Consider the following 19,852-nt stretch of genomic DNA (forward strand, 5'->3'; position numbering starts at 1 on the left):
ATTAATTGAAATTTTCTAAATTTTTGAACTTCTCATGTTTTTTTTTTTTACATCTTTTATTATTAACAGAATTATTGTTATGTGGTAACAAAAGCAGGTTTTTTTCCTAAATTTATAAAATGCTCTCCATTAATTGTAAGCCTTAAACTTATCACTTTTGTTTAATTTCTATTAATTCTTTGCTTACTTATATAATTTTTCAACGTATAATTTTTTATCTTTTCTTCTACTATGAGAGAACGGAGTTGTGAAATGCGAGTCGGTGTCGCATGCACGAGTGCGTTTGCCGTTTGCAAACGTAATTATACCGATGACAGTCGGAACGAACATACGTAATCTCAGCGTGCATGTATGTATTTATTTACGTGTATGTGTACACACACATACAACGGAAATGTTGGTACAGGTGCGTGATGTTTCATGGCACCTTCGTGGAACGTTGGAATTACATTTCGTTATAATCACGTGGTGAAAACGCAAAGGTTGTTGGTCTATTCGATCTCACATCATTAATTCAATGATACTTTTGGAAACAAATACTTTTGTTATCAAAGGAATAGAATAAAATGGGACATTACTTGTTCATCAAATTTTTGTGACTTATTTTAGCATGTATCTTTTTATCTTTACATACACATTTTCTAAATGTTTTCAATCTTATTCATAATACTGAAATGTACACATAACATAATTCTTTATGAAATTCAAAGTCTTCATTGATATTATTTTGATACATTTTGAGTAAATTAATGAAACTAACATTATAAATGTGATACAGTAATGACGGAAGCGCAATGATTCCGATGGCACCCTATTTCCGTGACGATATGTAATTATCAAAGCTATAAATACTTACAATTACGTATTTAATAAAACTTAAACAAAATTTTATTTTACTTTTGTTACATTTATTGAGTTAAGCTCACTTACCATAATATGTATGATCTATAATTAGATAGAATTCGAAATATAATTCTATTTATAATTTTATGTATTAAATTATACATATACAATGATTTTCAAGCATTAATAGGTACGTTGAAAATGTAAAAAAAAAAACAGGTTTTACTAATAGCTTTTTTTGTAACCTTTCATAATTAAAAAAATGCAAATAAAATCGTAACTGATCATTTTTCCAAAATATCTCAAAATTAAATTTTCTAATATTTGTAGACCATATAAAACCATAAAATATGTTGGATCATATTATATATATAATGTGCATGTGCATGTGTGCGTTATTATATATACTTATGTACGTAACAAAGTTATACATATACAATTTTAATTAAATTAGTAAATATACTATTCTTTTTTAGTTTATCTCAGAATCAACGGCGTAGACGTGATGGTAGGATGATCTTATTTTTGTTTTATTGAAAACAATAAATAAAAGGAATATAAAACCAATGCTAAGTCTATTTTAGTATAGTTTATACAATAAGTCTTGTATTTAAAACAATTCAGTTAAATATAAAGGAATTAATCATAAATGTTTCAAAAGATGGCCAAAATTGGGCTATCTTCAGTATATTATATGTATAAAATTAAAATATAAATTAATCAAAAATAAAATCTCAAGATGATAAAATATTCATAAACAAAATTGGCATGATAAAATAAAACATTATACGGTAATAAATTAGTTTACATTGCTAGTTAAACAAAATAAATAAATGATGCTATTTAATAAAGTGTGTAACACAGAATGTTTGTTCGAATTTACAGTTATATTGCGGATTCTTTTAAGTTTGTTTCTTGTTAGTAAATATTAGTATGCTAGTATGCTAGTATAAGAGAGCTTAATATAAATAATTGTGATGCAACAAAGTGTCAATAGCTAATTAAAATGAAATTTAGAATTATTATATTGGAAAAAAGTTCATGGCGTTTTTCCCGCTAGATGGCATTAAATGCTCAGCAGTCGGCAACTAATCGCATCGGCAACACTAGACGTGCGTTTAAAAAGTGACATTTTAACCATTGTTTTGAGCCGAAAAAGATTGAAATCGGTGAAGTAGATCAAAAGTTATTTTATTTTGAAAATGGAAATAAATAAAGAAAAAATTCGCTACATTTTGCAGTATCAGTACGATAAAGGCAAGAATGCTGCACAAGCTTGTAAAAAAATTTGCGCTATTTACGATGAAGATACTCTATCAAAATCAGCAGCACGGAAATAGTTCGCTCGTTTCCATGCTGGAAATTTTGATGTGAAAGATGAACCTCGCTCCGGTCGACCAATCACTGAAAAGTCCGATGAAATCATGATAAAAGTCGAGCGTGATAAACATGTGAAGCACTATGGAGAGTGCCAGGGAACTAGGCATCGACCACAAGTTTTATGATTTAAAACAGTTTTAAATCATTTATACAAAGCTGAATACAAAAAGAAGCTCGATGTTTGGGTTCCTCACGAGTTGAGTGTTAGGAACATGATGGACCGAATTAACATTAACACGCTACTGAAACGGAATGAAGTTGAGCCATTTCTGAAGAGAATGATAACTGGTGAAAATGGAAAACGGATCACCTACGACAATCCAACTAGAAAAAGATCGTGGATAAAGAAAGGAGAGAAGGCGCAAGCAATCGCAAAACCTGGATTGACGAGGAAGAAGGTGATGTGTGTGTGTGTGTGTGTGTGTGTGTGTGTGTGTGTGATGGGTAGGGAATCGTTCATCATGAGCTGTTATCGTCCAATCAAACAATTAATTCCGAATTCTATGAACAACTGCAGAGATTATAACAAGCAATTGAGAGGAAGCGGCCAGAATTAATCAATAGGAGAGGTCGTCTTCCACGACAACGCTCGATCACACACATCTTTGACTCGGCAAAAATTGCGAGAGATTGGCTGGGAAGTTTTAATGCATCCACATATAGTCCTGACACCCTCAGACTATCATTTGTTTAGGTCTCTGCAGCTCTCTTAATGATGTAAAGCTAGCTTCAAAAGAGGCCTGTGAAAATCATTTGAAGCAGTTTTTCGATGAGAAACTACAGAAGTTCTATCGCGATGGAATTATGGCTCTGCCCCAAAAATCGCAAAATATTATAAAAAATAATGGAGTATATTTGATTTAAATAAATTGATTTCAATACTCTAAGAAAAATACTTTAATTTTACTTAAAAATCGCCACGAACTTTTTCCCATATGTTAATTATTTTAATATTTTCTTTTCCCAATATATTAATTATTTTAATATTATTAACCCGTATTTAGCATAATAGGACATTCAGTACACTTTATATTCTTCACCAATAACAAGACGTCTTATAGGAGATGGAAAATATCTCTAAAGGAGTGTGTATGTTTATCTGAACCGTAAAGTATTTATTAAAATAAGAAAGAGTGAGATGAAAGAGTTAAATGAGCTAAGAGGGGATATCATTGGAGTATCGAAAGATAAATGTCAAGTAATCGTTTCGTGTCGCTTCATTTGTTTAATTCAAACTTTTTTTTGATATACATATATCATTTCCGATATCATGTGTTTATGAAAAGATAATTCCGAATTCATAATATGAACATTATCCCAGTCTAATCTGTGATTATTTTCTAACTGATGATAACAGGAAATCACGGAAAACAAGTAGATTTTTAAATATTAACTATGCGTGCTCTTTCATTCGGATTTTAAGTTTCCTCTTAATTTGACCAACATATGAGAATCACAATCTAAGCAATTTATTTTATATTCTATTTCACATTGATTCATAATATCTAGTCGATCTTTTCCTGTTTTTCAGAGGGAGTTCATAGGTTTATAAGTCGTGTTAAAGTCAAATTTGTTCTGAATTTTTTCGAAATGTCTTTTAGGAACAGTAAAAAATTTTTTTGTGTCAAATTCAATATCGTTATTGTGTCCATTATTATACTTAGATTTTTTGATAATATGTGTGGGGCTACCCTACAATAACCTTAATTTTGATATATTGTATGTTGTCCAGGTTATATCCTTAAATGATCGTGAATAAATCCGTCACTTGTTATTCGTTAAAAAGTTATTAATAAAAAAGTATCATAAATATTATATTATTTTTTTGATATCATATAGCTTTATATATCACATAGCCTTTGAACATCGTGCTGAATTTTATCGTGCAGTATTTATATATTACACAACAAAAGTTACCAAGTAAATTGTAAATGGTTTTAAGAAATATTTTAAGAAACAATACGCTTCATAAAATTTATATTTTAATACAGATTAGTTACCGTCGTTTTATTACATTTTGGTACATATAACTTCCAGGAATTATCAAGATTTCTAAATTAATTTTTGTATAGAATTAAAAACTGCACTATCAAAGATATGTACATATGTACATATTTCTATTTTCGTCTTCGAATCCAATTTTGGAGTCAGTAAACGGTCTCGTAATGCTGTGCTCTTCTATTCTGCGCGATTTTTTAATTACGAGCATTTAAATTCTCACATCTATCTGTTGTTGCCGTGTTTTGTTCGCTAATGAGCTTTAGTGGTGTTTAACAAAAAATAAGAACATTATCAGACATTGCTTATTAATTACTATACTGCTTGGTAAAATTATTATGAGTTACTAAATTGCAGATTAAAAATATCATGTCATATTGTAAAATTTATATAAGATAATTTATATAAAATAGAACTGTAAAGGATACGGTCAGTAGGAGTCAAGCGCAGAAGACGTTGCGCAAATACAATAATATACCTATGAAGTGTGAAACTTCTTTATTCATTAAAATGCGCTTACATGTTTCGTCTCACTTTTGAACCTTCCTCAGAGCAATATAAATTAACATATATAAAAACTGTGAATAAAAGTTATCCTCAATGAGCTTTCTTACATCGAGAATTTAAATGTCGGAATTAAAACCAAAAAGAATGAAAGAAAAAGCAAAAAGAAAAAAGAAAAAGAATTAGAAAATATCGTAAAATAGAATATTAATTTATCAAATAACTTTAAGATTACAAGTAATTATCCAGTAAAAATAAGGATGCTCACCATATTTACATAGTACTATATCGCAAAAATTACTATAAAAATAATTCAAAAATATTCCTGATAATATTGGTTAATCAAAATCAAACACAGTGAGTCACTTTTTGTTTTTTAGCTAGTAATTTTCCGAGATAATAAATGGAAAAATGTAACATTAAAGTGTTAATCAATTCCAAGAAAGTTGGAAAGTAATATGATAATCGGAAACGATAAATACGTCAAAAAGACTCATTATTGCGTACGAATGACATTGACTGACTAGACGAGACAACAACTCAAGCCTTTATAGCTTGTCTATGATCGAGAGGTAGGCCTTGGGAAGCCCCCGTATTCGTCTGCAGGTTGAATCCATGTGTTTGATGAATATTATCTTCGAAATCAATTTCTTCCTGTAGTGAGGCTCCTCCAATATTGAATCGGAATCATAACCTTTTTGAAATCAATGCTCTGTTATGACATTACGAGTAGACGTATTTCATCGGATTCTTATGCTCCGTGATTTTTGATCTCAGCTGTTTACATGTCCCACATAACTTGCATCGTAATTCTTATACGAAATCTTATAAACAACACTTCGACTTCTTGTCACACGATAAAAATCTTTATGTACTCTAATGAATTCTCGCAATTTATTAGTACTATAAAACGATACTTTCATATGTACTATATAACGATACACTCAATCTGCTTAACTTTTCAGTAATACTACGAACAAAAGGAACCTCGAAGGCTGCACTGCTTCAACCCTATATATCATTAACAATACTCTTCCTATTACTAGCTATAATAATTTTCTTCAAACGATTATTAATATTCTCAAATATAAAATCCAATCATTCTCTAACAATACTTTAATAATGAAACACAAATTATCAAGATGAAAGGATTCGAAAGCAGAAATATTCTATCAACTAATCTCGTAATTGTATTTTTTGAGAAACCGGGTGCTGTGAAAAATTCAAATATTTGCTCGAAAAAGTCGACTTGTGTGTATGTTGGTACCAATTGAACTCTATCAACTCTATCAACTCATTAAACTTAATCATTGTAATATTCAAAAAATTCAATCTGTTACTGCCTACCTCCATAATGAACTGAAGGCAGTAACTAGGACGTTGAGAATTAAAAATATCAAGAACTCGAAGGCGTAGGTACCGCCAATAATATATTGTGTTAACAAACTTATAATAAAAGGGCAATGGAAACAAAAATAAAGCTTTAATCCCCAGCTTTTGCTTAACTAGATCTGCGATGATGGGACACAACGGAGCTCATAGGAGTTCCGTAATTCTGCCTATATATAACACTATCAAAAACAAAGAAAGTAGAATTTGAAACAAACTGAACCGCTTTGATGAATTTTTCTTCCGATAAACAACAATCTTTAGAAATAAATCACCAATGGTCTTTAATACAGTCCACCGTATAGTCATGGAGACGTTAGTGAAGAGATTCATAATATCTAGTGAAATTCATCACTCAAACGTCTACCAAGTTCCTTAATAAGTTTAAAACTATTTTCGATATAACTATCTGTCTTAAGGATTGTTTTTATGATAATATTATGAAGAAACACTGTTAACGAATACAAAGAGCTTTATCGAAGAAACTATTCTTGTGGTTTCGCCTATAAAGATGCCTCCGACGCATGTATTAGAGTTGGGTGTTTTTTATTTGTTGTTTGGCGTGCAGAAATATCTGTGTGCAAAAGGAAAAATGGGAGAAATCATTTTGAAAAAATCGTTCTAAGAATATTCTAAACTTCAATCAGCTATTTTAGCCGTTGGTTGAATAACATTATATTAATGTCGGCGGTACTGTAATTTTTAAACTTTATAATTTGCAAAATTCTTAACTTTACAAATTAAAATAACTTTATTATAATGTTTTGAAAAACTCTGACATCAGTTATTAAAATCTGAAATAAAAAATAAGATGTTTTATTTAAAAATATCGATTTGACCTTGACTTGACGACGCCACCCAAATTAATAAGATCAATAAATAGACCATTTTAAATTATACTTTATATGAAACATTTTTTAATTTATAAATGCTTATTTTTCAAGATATTTAAGAGGTCCAAGACTTTTCGAATACTCTGTATAATGTTTTTGAAATATTCATTTCGTCCCATGAGCAATACGCATTCCCGTAACTAGATGGAAGTGGCGCATTTTCTCGTAATTAAAATCCATCCAAATATATAGAATAAATATATAGAATAAAAGGCACAATATGATGAAATTTTATTCCTGTTCTATTATAATGAAATGATTTTTTGAAATTAAGTTTCCTTATGAATAAGAAGATTCGCCTTGAAATTTAGAAAATTATTTTACAATTACAAGATTACCTTGAAAAATAACTTTTTTTTTTATTTTTCTTAAAGTAAGTTTTAAGATTACCTTAAACAAAAGTTTGAAGTGTCCAAATTCACATTACAAAAATGTTCTAATTTGAGTTGTGAATTAAACGTAATAAGGGGATCATTTCTTGTTTCTAGAATGTTATAGAAATATATTTTTGGAATTAAAGCTATAACGTCCCTAACATTGCAGGTTTTACAAATGTTGAAACGTTGTAAATGTGATGTCGCATAATGTAAGGTAATCAACTTAGGACATTTTTGGTTTCTGAGACCAAAACATTTGTCTGACAAAACGCAAAACGCATGTAACGCAATGTTACAAAAACGTTGTTGCAATATAATTTTGTTTAAATATATATATATATATACATTATGCAATATTGTTTTCAGTTGTCACTTATCAACTGACAATTAATAACTATACTAACTGCTTAAATACAATATAACTAACATTGCTGATGTGAATTTATGTAATAAAATAATTATTGTTATAAAAAGATAGACATATGATTGAATGTACAATACCATTTTGCAACAATTCTATGAAAGAAGAATATACTGAAAAAGAGAATTATGAAAATAATTCTGAAAAACTCAAAACGAATAAAATGGACGAACAATATATAGGATGTGGTACAACACCGTTCGTAAAAGGAAATGTAGTTGTGAGACATCCTATAAATAGTAAATATAAAAATTGTCCATTAAAAATTCTCTTGAAAAATCTTTATTTGAAGTAAAGTTATTTTGCTTCATAAATATTTACAATATTACAATTAAAAAATTTATGTAATACTTAAGAATACATATGTAGTATACAAATTGATTAATTCGAGCTATGTTCGAAAATACTACCCGAATTTTATTCTTGTTGTTAACCAGATGTTAAATAAGAATAAAATATTTGGATGCACTTAAATTATATTATATTTTCGAACGCAGTTGGATTTGATTACGAATTTTGATTAAAAATCAATGCAATTAAAAAACTGCGGTAATGTTAAAAAATGATAAACCAATCACAAATGATAGTCGCACTTTAATAAAAAAATTATAAATAGAATAGATTAGAGGTTTCCTATGTATTCTATTTACAATAAAATAATGAAGAATCATAACTGTTTAACAATAAATAATTACCATATAATTCGAATGTTTGCACAGAAAGACAATAAATCTTAATAAGATCAAAAATCGAACACAAGATATTAAAAACTTATATGTATTTATATAAAGACTATAACTTAACATTTCTATTCAATAGAGCCTTCATCAGTTTGATAATAAATTTAACCATACATTCTATCGCAATAATTGTACATGATAATAGAAATCCATGTCACCCGCTAGACACAGACAAACATGGATTATAAAATTGTTTAGGCACATCATGTTTATCGTAAATACAGTTAAGTAAAATTATAACAAAAAGCTTCGTTTAAGAGGATCCTAAAGTCGTCTGTATTACTGATTAAATCATATAATTTTTGTATAACAAATACTTTTTTATCTTCATTGATCGAAAATCCTTTTCCAGGATTAAAGTATATGCATTAATATATGTTTATGAGATGGAGTTTATGTTGAGGATGATAAAAAATTTAAGAAATTGATATATTTTTTATTCTTTCTTAATGGAACATGGTCTCAAGCTGTCAAGTCGTGACAATATTTACTTGATACAAAAATTTTGCAACCAGTATTTATGAAATAGTAAGTTTACAAACACGTAGTTTGCACGAACAAATAACGTTGAATTCTTAAAATTAGATTTAAGCACTTTATCGCGACGAATTTATACGAAAATTGACACGAACGTGCGATTGCGTGTATCATAGATTGCGTAAGATATTGATGTGGTAATACATAAAGATATGTTGATGCATTGGAAAAATAGCGACTTCTGTTTTGATTGGTGACTTCAGAGTTCGAGTTTCACTTTAGGATCTCCTTAACAGGAGAATCAACGTTAAATCCAATCAATGATATATATAATTAAAGATATAAGGTGACAAGTCATGATGTGAAAAGTAATATCAAATATGATATAACTTTTAATGTTATTACTATTGTCGAGTCCCAAAGATGACTCTATTAACTGTTTAACATATTTTAAAATTACTAACATTTTACTACAATAATTACCTTTTAGTAAAATTAATCAAATATATGAAATTTGTAAAAATATTAATAATTCAAAAAGGACTACATAAAATTCTTTGAAATACATATCGTATTGTTCTATGATTACTATGATTTTTAAAGTAAATTTTAAGAGAAAATTCTTTCCACATATAATCAGTTATTGCACTAAAACTACATTTCAGAATTAAAGAGTTACGCCATTTTGATCGCCTAAAAATTATAAGTAATTTTGGAAATTTTTTTTAGCAAAACAATAAAAATTACGAAAAAAATTTCAAAACTTTTATAGTACAAGTTTTTAAAAATAAAATCTTTTTTTGTTCTTCTTTAAAAATGGTGAAGCCGTTTTAGTGCATGTCGTTTTGCTGTCAAGTCGGCAGAGATTTGATTCTCGATTGAATCTATAAAAAAAGAAAATTCTTATTTCCTACATAATATGTATTGTAGAATTAAATCTAAAAAGGCTAATGAGAGCAAGTAAAAAAATTTGACATATTTTAATACATACAATAGAATTATTTATTTAACTAGTTCAAACGTTTCGATACTTCGGAGATTCCACTTTGGAGTCTTCCTCATGTATGTATTAAAATATGTCAAGAGTTTTTTATTGCATCTGACAACTGCGCCGTTGCTCTCATTAATCTTTTTAGATTTAATTGTTATTCAAAGAACCCTTCCTAAATTTTGTGTATAATCCTAAAGTACATACGAATATTTCAAAATATTGATTTTTATGAAAATGCCAAACATTTGAATAAAATGTCTCATTTTCAGTCAAAAAATTTTAAATAGAAAAAAGTTTTTAAAATCCGTATGTACTTCTTTAGTTTATAAAAAAAAAGATTCTGTGCAAATTTCAAGTAAATCAGACGAACAGTTCCTGAGATACGCGTAACACCAATTTTGAAAATAGTTTCAAGAAAAACGCGTTAAAGTTTTTCTTTGTGATTTTCGTGTGTTTAATATAGAAAATAATTAAATAAATAAATTTATTTTTACTCTGCAATGCCTGCAATTCCTTCTAATACAGCTGTTCTTCTACGTTATTGATGTTTGTTTCATCTTCTTCTTTTCTGCTCTTTCTGGATGATTCGTCAATCTAATTTGTTTTTATTTTTTTACGAGCTCAGATATTCTGAATTGCTCCGAACTACTCAGCGATATTATAAACGCGTTTCACTAAACCGGCTCGAAACTTATTTAAAAAATGTAAACTTTTAATTTTAATTATTAGGCTGATTTTTAATCAATAATCTACCATTTAGATATATCTATCATTAAGGAAAGAAATTCGATTTTTTAATCCTTCAAGGTGGTGTAATTCCTTAATATTATAAAATTTTAATGATTCAAAACATTCAGACATTAAATTTTTGAGATATAATAAGTAAGCGATATTAAAATTAAGATTGATATAAATAATGAATAACATTTTTTTTTATATATTCTTCTATCTTAAAATAAAAATAAAAATTTTTTTAAAATAACAAAACTTAAAACGATCAATAGAAAGGCAAATAAAATATTTGAATAAGCAGATCAATTTTAATAAATCAAGAATGTTGAATGTCCAAAATTTGATAGAAAAAAGTGACTCCAATAATAAAAAAAAGAATTTATGGTTTTGTCATATTTTAAACCGGTTTCAAATTTACCGTCCATAATAAATAAATTTATAATTACAATGGACTTTCATACTCTAATAAAATTGTAAAAGTACAAAGATAAAACTGAATTAGTTTGCAATAGTCATGTAATTTATAAAATTAATTGTAAAAATTATAATGCCTCATACGTAGGCAAACGAATAGACAATTGCAAACCGAGTAAAAGATGAAAAATATATAAAATTAGAACTATCTAACAGTTAGTTATATCTGAACATATGATAAAGACAAATCACAGGGAAAATGTAAAAATTTTAAATTTGAAACATAATTATAATAAGAGACTCATTATGGAAATATATATAATAAAAGAACAAAAAATGATATCAATTGTGAAAATGACACTGACTATTGGTTCATATTTTGACATTTTACAAGAATTCTCTAACAGATAATCAATAATTATTCTCTATCGAACTTTCATGTTATTTACAAAGTGTTTCGAAATTTTTTGATAAACACTCTTGTGTAGATAGAGCAGATTAAATTGAATCGAAAAGTCCTATCATTTTGCAATTTTTGCAATAGTTAACAAAATCATTAAAAATCGCTGAATATCAGTTAGGTTTCAATAATTTTTTACTCAAATACTATTATAGAAAACTTTATAGAAACTTTATAGAAACTTTATAGAAAAATAGTGAGAGATAAAAATTGTTTACTTTCTACTCATAAAATTCTGAGAATTTTTTAAGAATTTTTTCAGAATTTTTTAATACCGTATTTTCTCATGTTGGTAAAAATGTTGCTAATAAGAAAATGCAATACTAAAAAAAGTTGATAAAATTCTGAAAAAATTCTTAGTATTCTATGAGAAAAAAAATAAAGAATTTTTGCCTTTCGTTATTTTTCTGTAAAGTTGAGTATTTGAAAAAAAATTATTGAAGACTAATATTCGACAATTTTTAATATTTAATTAATATTTTGTTAACTATTGCAAAAATTACAAAATGATAGAGGACTTTTCGACTCAGTTTAATCCGCTTTATTTACATAAGAGCGCTTAGTAAAAAATTTCGGGACAATCTGTATATTTTGATGCACAAATGTCTTTTACTCATTATCAGTCATACTTGGGATTCGATAAACAAAAAGAGATAAATTAATCAAATCTAGACAATTCTAAATTTTAACAAAAGGTCTAAAAATTCTAAATTTAAAAAATTCTAAATTTTATCTCACGCCAATATCATAAGTTTAAATTTATTAATACTCTTGTTTCTTGCTAATTTTTTATTGATGAAACTTAATTTTAAATATTTTGACAATTTTACAATATTGAATATATATTATATACTGGACTTAACATGATTCTTGCTGTCAAACGATGAATTTGTTGTTAAATTTTACATTTTCACGCTAATCACTTATATTTTATCATTTTGGACATAGGTATGTTCTTGTATTTCCAATTACCATAGTATACGTCGAAAGAAAATTCTATCTATAATAATTTACTAACTTGATTTCTCATTGTTACTTTAGTTAGATTTAAAATGTAAGATTTGTAAGTTTCAATTTTATGTTAATTATAAACTGATGAAGACTCAGCCGAAATGTTTTTATATTATATTTGCTATGTTATATTAAATAATTAAAATTTATCTAGCTTAGTACCACTTTCACCAACCCCGATTAAGAAGATCCTAAAGCCATCTGTATTACCGATTAAATCGTAATTTTTGTATAACAATAATTTTTTTCCTCTTTTATAGATTCAAAAATATTTTTCTAGGATTAAATATACACAAAAAATATAGACAAAAAATTTTTTTTAAGATTTTAATTTCGAAATTTTTTGTCATTCTCGGCATAAACTCCATCTCACGCATTAATGCGTATATTTTAATCCTAGAAAAATATTTTTGAATCTATAAAAGAGAAAAAAAATTATTGTTATACAACAATTACGATTTAATCAGTAATATAGATGGCTTTAGGATCCCCTTAATACTAATCGATGGTTAATGCAATCATCACGATTGTTAACGTGAGAACTAAACACAGTTTGTCTCAGAAGAGGAAAAAAGAGAAGACATTTTGAAACATTAAACTGTTGTTGACACTTCTGTGAGTTGATCGTCAATTAATTTAATCAAAAAAATTGATGAAAGAGAATCTTATTCAAATATATTATTTACTCGTCTATTGATTGTTTTAAGTTTTGATATTTTGCTTTGCAAAAATAAACGAGAGTTTTAGCTTATTCATTTTTAAAATAAAATTCGCTTAAAATTAATTACAAAATATATTTATGTTAAAATAAATGTTATACTTTATAATAATGTAATGGCAAATAAATATTTGATATTTGTATCAATATTGTCGATGTAGAATCAATTTCAAGTTTTTTATGATATATTTTCTATTATATATTTCTAAAATTCATTGTTATGATACACGCATGAAGATCCACAGCGCATTAGATCATGGTGAATTACAAAGGGAAATGCGTTATCAGCATATGTATGTCCATTCATCGTATGTTGCGTTAGCATTTCTCGTCATCTCATGTCACCTTGCGGTTCGGAATGCTGCTTGCATTCAATAATGATGACGAATTTCAAAAATAAATAATGACATTAACTTTACATATTTCTAGGTAATAAAACGTATAAATTACGATTAATTAAATACATTAAGTATTTAAATCATTATTACAATTTGTCAACTTCATTAACATTTGTCAATTTTAATATATACATTTGTTCATTGATTTGTTGACTGTTTATAACCAATGTTATGATTGATTATCTAATTAATTAATTATTAACAATTAGTTAATCGATAATGTGGTCAAATTAAAAGTACATAAATCTATAAAATGGTATATTTATATACTACCAATATGATATTTAAAATGTGACATTTAAATAGCTTTTCATAAAGAATTGAAATTTAAATGATAAAATGGTATTATGCTTATTAATATATTTTTTTTATAGAAATATGATTCTGCTTATAAAAAATATTTACAATTTTTGTAGCGTTATAAGAAACATTTTAAAAAGTATAGAAGATACTAATGTATAGAAGATAATAGTGAATACAATCAATTTACAATCATCTATTCTCCTTAAAAATTATTTTAAAATTATTAATGTAAAAATGATATTTGAATATAATATCATGAAAAAATGATGTCTCTAGATTTATCTGTTTGTACCTTTGTAAAAGACCGCTTCTTAAAAACTTTTTTAACATAGCAAATATCAGAAGAGCTAGGATTGCTACAGAAAATCGGAAAAGTGACAGTGAACTTATTAATAAAGAAAAGCCATAAAATGTTGACTTTATAGATCTTTTCGGTTTGTAAAATTCAAAAACCATATATAATTGCAGAAGATTAAAGCTTTTATGGTAATTATTTGGATTGACTGACATCACGTCGATGATCATATGTTGCCAAAGTCATAACTCTGAGTAATTTTCAAAAGGCTTTAGATAGGTCATTGTTCATTTAAAAGTTATTAACAAATAAAGTTTAAATAATAATGTCTTACGTCAACCATATAAAAAATTATTTGTTATATTCTTCTTGCCTAGGAGCGAGAGGTTCACCCCACCTCTTCTCTAAGGGCGCATGACTTTTCATGCGAAGCGAGATCCACCTCACCTTCCCATCTGCCTAGGAGTGTATGACTTTCCATGTGAAGGTCCATTGTATTTTCCTCTCTACTTAGGGGCGATCAACTTTCTATGCGAAGCTAGGACCTCACTCAGCTAAGGGACGATCGACTCCTAGACAAAGATAGGGAAGGTGGATTGAACCTCGTTTCGCGTAGAAAATCTTAAGACCATTGCACGTAAAAATCATAGTTGTAATCGTAAAACCGTAAAAGAGATAAATTGATTGGCTACATCAGAGCCAAGCATTGTCGCGTCCTCTACGCAGAAGCAACACGAGTGAAACGTCATAACCTCAAAGTCATGATCATAGATTTTCGCAAGTTTTCGTCTCGTCAAAAGATTGTGATTAATGTCTTATTTTTGTCCAACCACTTGAAAAACAATCATTTGACTTATCGCTTGCCTCGTAGCCAATCAATTTATCGCTTTTTATGGTCTTACGGTTACGACTAATACTTTTATGTATAATGGCCTTTACGCTCTATGGCGAGGGAGGGGGGGGGATTAAAGTCGCTTCGTTTGGAAAGTCTTACACCCTTAGATAGGGAGGAAGATATGGTGGATCTTCCTTCGTGTGGAAAGTCGTATGTCCATATTGCCCATCAGTATACTGGTGTTTCAGACCACTCTTTTCAGACAGTCCTTTTATCTTTGCAGGATAAAGTGCAATCGTAAAAAGTGTTCCGAAAAATTGTAGAGTTTAAAAAGATCTATTTACTGATCTTATCAGTTTGATCTTAGATAGCATTGCCAAGGTCAGATCAAGATCACGTCGGTTTTTTCTAAATGAAACACTCAACTTTTTAATCCAATATCAAATAGTCGATGTCAAGACACTATTTTCAAAACACTATAATAAAGTTATTTTTCATTGAGTACTTTTCGAGATTCGAAAGTGTCGCCGGCATTAGCATTACGCAAGGTATCCGACCGACGGCTAAAATCTTTTTGTTGTTCAGGATCATGTCTTGGAGGACATCTTTGTCAAAATCAAGGCCATTGAGACTTTCTTCTTATAAAGATTATGCATTTCGCGGATTTTCTCCGTGTCCAGATTCATTCTTGGAATGCCAACGTTTCCTGAACCTTGCAATTCACTTCATCAGGGCGAGGAGCAGCCTGATACTGAGCTGTTCCTTCGGGCCATTCCTTTTATATTACATTACTTGTTAGAGTGGTAGGAGGGAAAGAAGAGAATTGTGGGTGAAGGGGGGGAATTGGTCGGTCTTCAAGCTATTAGATATTGGTATAAAAAATTAGGTGTTCCATTTTAAAAAATCGACGTGATCTTGACCTGACCTTGGCGACGCCACCTAAAGTCAAACTGATAAGATCAGTAAATAGATCTTTTTAAACTCTACAACTTTTGTCGGAACACTTTTGTATGTATTTTTGCGCGCGCGCGCGTGTGTGTGTGTGTGTGTTTATGTGCGCATGTGTGCAATCAGTGGAACACTCTGTACATACGTATTCAGTATATGTAATCAAAATTTGAAAAAAAAGAAGCAATATTTTCTAATTTCTGAAAAAAAGTGAAATCCTACAAAAAAGATTTTACAAAGTTAAAAAAAAAATACGCCAAGTATATAAATGTTTTCAGAAATATGCAATGAAAATTAAAAAAGAACTTATATCTATTTATTCAAAAGTTAATTTTCTAAAAATGAGATCAATATAATTACATAACCAGATATACAGGATGCGTTATCAAAATCCGGACAAATCAAACAATTTCTTCAAATAAAATGTATTATTGAATGTGAAAATGTATTAATGAAAAATTAAATATTACAAAAAATTCTTTTATATGGCACTTGGAGGATCCCTGTAGAACACAATTATTCGATATATCCCATTCAACTTGAATGACGACCTCTATTCTTGATCTGAAGCGTTCGCACGCACACTGTAATGTAGCGCTGTCCATGCCGACGAATGCTGCCTCAATAGCGATCCTTAATGACGTTACATTGGAATGTCAAGATTTGTTTGTGATCCTTTCAACCCTCCATACGTAGTAGTCCAAGGGATTTAAATCTGGGCTATTGGGAGACCAGAATTCCTTGGACCAAAACATATCAACGTTGTCTGAGAGCCAATTATGAATCAAATGATTCGTAAGCCAGTAATGTCCTCGTAATGCGTTCTTTCGAGTGACTCTTCCTCGCTGGCATACTGGAACCTTGGACTTCTAAAGCCGTATATTTTGCTACAACGACATAAACGGTTCTCGGGTATCCAAAGAGTCGAATTATTTCCGTTGCTGAGCGCCCACGATGAGCAGCACGAAGGCCTTCGATTATACTTCGCACTTAGTTTCAACATCGCGGTCATTTTGAGAATATGACTATTTACTAGAAGCATCAGACTATCTTAGATGCAACAACCTCTGGCGGAGGCATAATATAGTGGAAAATTTAAATTGAAATTTGTCCGGATTTTGGTGACACACCCTGTATGTCATTACAAAAAAAAAAGAGAACTTAGAGTAACTCCGATAAATACATCGCGCTGGGATTTACGCCGTAGAAGTTGGAAAAAAATAGAAGGAATGGGGATTTTTAATTTTGTAACTACTCTGTTACATGCTTTTATGTTATATTATGTATTGTGTTATGATTTCAGCTTCTTAATATTAATGATGTTAATATTAATGAAATTGTGAGTGGAATTTGTCTGTAATAAGTAACGCCATCATAAATTATAATCTACATAAAATGATTATTGTAAGATTACGTGTAAAAGATTAGTGGCTATTTCGTGATACATACGTATAATGGAATAATAAAGCATATTGTGTAACAAAATACAAGTGCTTTGTTTTCGTATTCTTTTTATTTTGTTTAGTTTGTTGTCTTACATATCCCACCTGTTTGAGATATATGGCATTTTTAGCGAGCAGAATTTATGCCCAAAGCATATAAAGCGCAGATTGAATTCAGTGCATTAAATGCAATAAATACATTATATGAAATGTATATATGTTATATGTATCTCATGTCATAACACTTGTAATATAAGTAAGAAGATTATTATTATTTATTACTACATATACATATTTACCATTCCTTAATAAAACTTTATAAATATTTATATTTACATTTTATAAGTTATTGTATCATTATACATCTTATTTATATGCATTATTTGTAAATTTTTCATAAGCTGTACATATTCCCTCCTCCCCCTCTCTCCCCCTATGAGTAGCCATATATCCAAAAATGCAAGGGTTTCAAAAAGTTTATTTTTTTAATATGAAAAATAAATATTTTGGATTTCTAATATTTTTTTCATAGTAGTAGACAGTACAAAATTTTTACTGATATAATTCGTTTACTATATATAAACATAGTAAATAATACTTAATAAATTAGTTTTTAGTAGGTGCGACGTATATATCAGAGATACTCTATATGAAATTCTATTTAAAATTATTTGTAAAAAAAGAACGTCACAACCGGAAATAATGATAATTCCATCTATCGATTTTGATTGCAATAATCATAAGATGGACATACAATATTTTAACAATCATAACCATTAAGATACCTGTGTCAATCTTTTACGATTATCACAATTATAATTTTATATTATAATTTTTATAATCAAGGAAGGTATTGATAGGTGACTTTTATCGTGGCAACCGTTTTTCATAAAACATAAACTGATAATATAGAAAAAAATAAAATTAAAACATATAAAAAAATAACTGAATTATAAAACATTATTTAATTTCTCACTGACAAATTCTGGATCGTTATCGCGCAATTTATTTAATAACAATAAAAAACCAACATAAAATCATTGAATCGAGAAATATATTTTGTGCATATTATGCAGTACTATTAAAAATGATTGCAACGATTGTTTTTAGGAACAATTATAAAAATTCTATAAGTATCAAAAGAATATAATTTTTATTATATTCATATTATTCTATTATAGAATATCCTTGAGACAAATAACATTCTTTTTAAACAAGAAAAGCTAATTTTATTACAATTAATTTTTTGTAATTAACATATTTTAAGAAGATTAAAATTAAATAATAAAGAAAAATTAAAATAAATAGGATAAAATAAAAATAAATAATTAGCAGAAAAGATAGTCATGCAGCTTGTACAATTTCTTCCTAGATAAAATACACTACATTAAAAAAAATATATTTACACACACACACACACACACACACACACACACACACACACACACACACAATGTATAACGTTTGGGATCAATCGTTCATAGAAATACAGTTATATAATTACTACACGCAAGACTAAACTGGATTATCATATCCGCAAAACTGGATATACTAGTTACATATCGATATTTTGTCACAAAATAATTATAATTTCTAGAAATTGACTATATTATTAAATAAAATTAGCGAGTCAAGCAATTGCTGTGTAATTACATTTTAAAGAACTTTTCATTAAACTATTCTTTTTAAAAATGAATTTGTTTTTTTAATTAAAATAAATGTTATTATATATTTCTATTCTATTATTTATTTATCATAAGAGCAACATAACATATCATATCATATTATAAATAACATATTTTTTACTAGTATATATATTTATTTAATCATCTATTTAGTAAATAAATGTTAAAGTTTTGTAAAATTATAAAAATTCGAACAAATAAGCGCGATAATTAGTGCAAATAGACGCGGTAATTAGTGCGCAAAAACTTAACTATAAATAATTATTTGACTATACAATTTAGTTCAAATGTTTTGGCTACCTTTTTGTACCATTCTCAGCGAAGTATAAGTATTACAAACAAACTCCACATTCTTCGTCTATCGGATGAATCCCCACTCATTGTTAGCTGTATAATTCTGAAATTTTCATTGTAATCCATAGCCAGTGACAAACAATCTAAGGGATATTAAGGCTTAAAAAATGTAAAAAAAATGTCAGCAAAGTAGAAAAACTCATCTGAAGAACAAAAGTATGTAATACATAAATGTTCACAAAAACAGAAATAAATTCCACGTCAAATTATAATAATTATATAATAAAAAAATTTTAATAAAAAT

General features: G+C 28.1%; 1 protein-coding gene across 8 annotated transcripts in view; it reads left to right on the plus strand.

The window, feature by feature from the left end:
- The window catches only part of LOC108686259 (extracellular serine/threonine protein CG31145), a 234,514-nt gene that overhangs the window by 31,230 nt on the left and 183,432 nt on the right, over positions 1–19,852 (plus strand). The window lies entirely within an intron of this gene.

This window comes from Atta colombica, unplaced genomic scaffold, assembly GCF_001594045.1.
Source record: "Atta colombica isolate Treedump-2 unplaced genomic scaffold, Acol1.0 scaffold17, whole genome shotgun sequence".
NCBI classification, from domain to species: domain Eukaryota; kingdom Metazoa; phylum Arthropoda; class Insecta; order Hymenoptera; family Formicidae; genus Atta; species Atta colombica.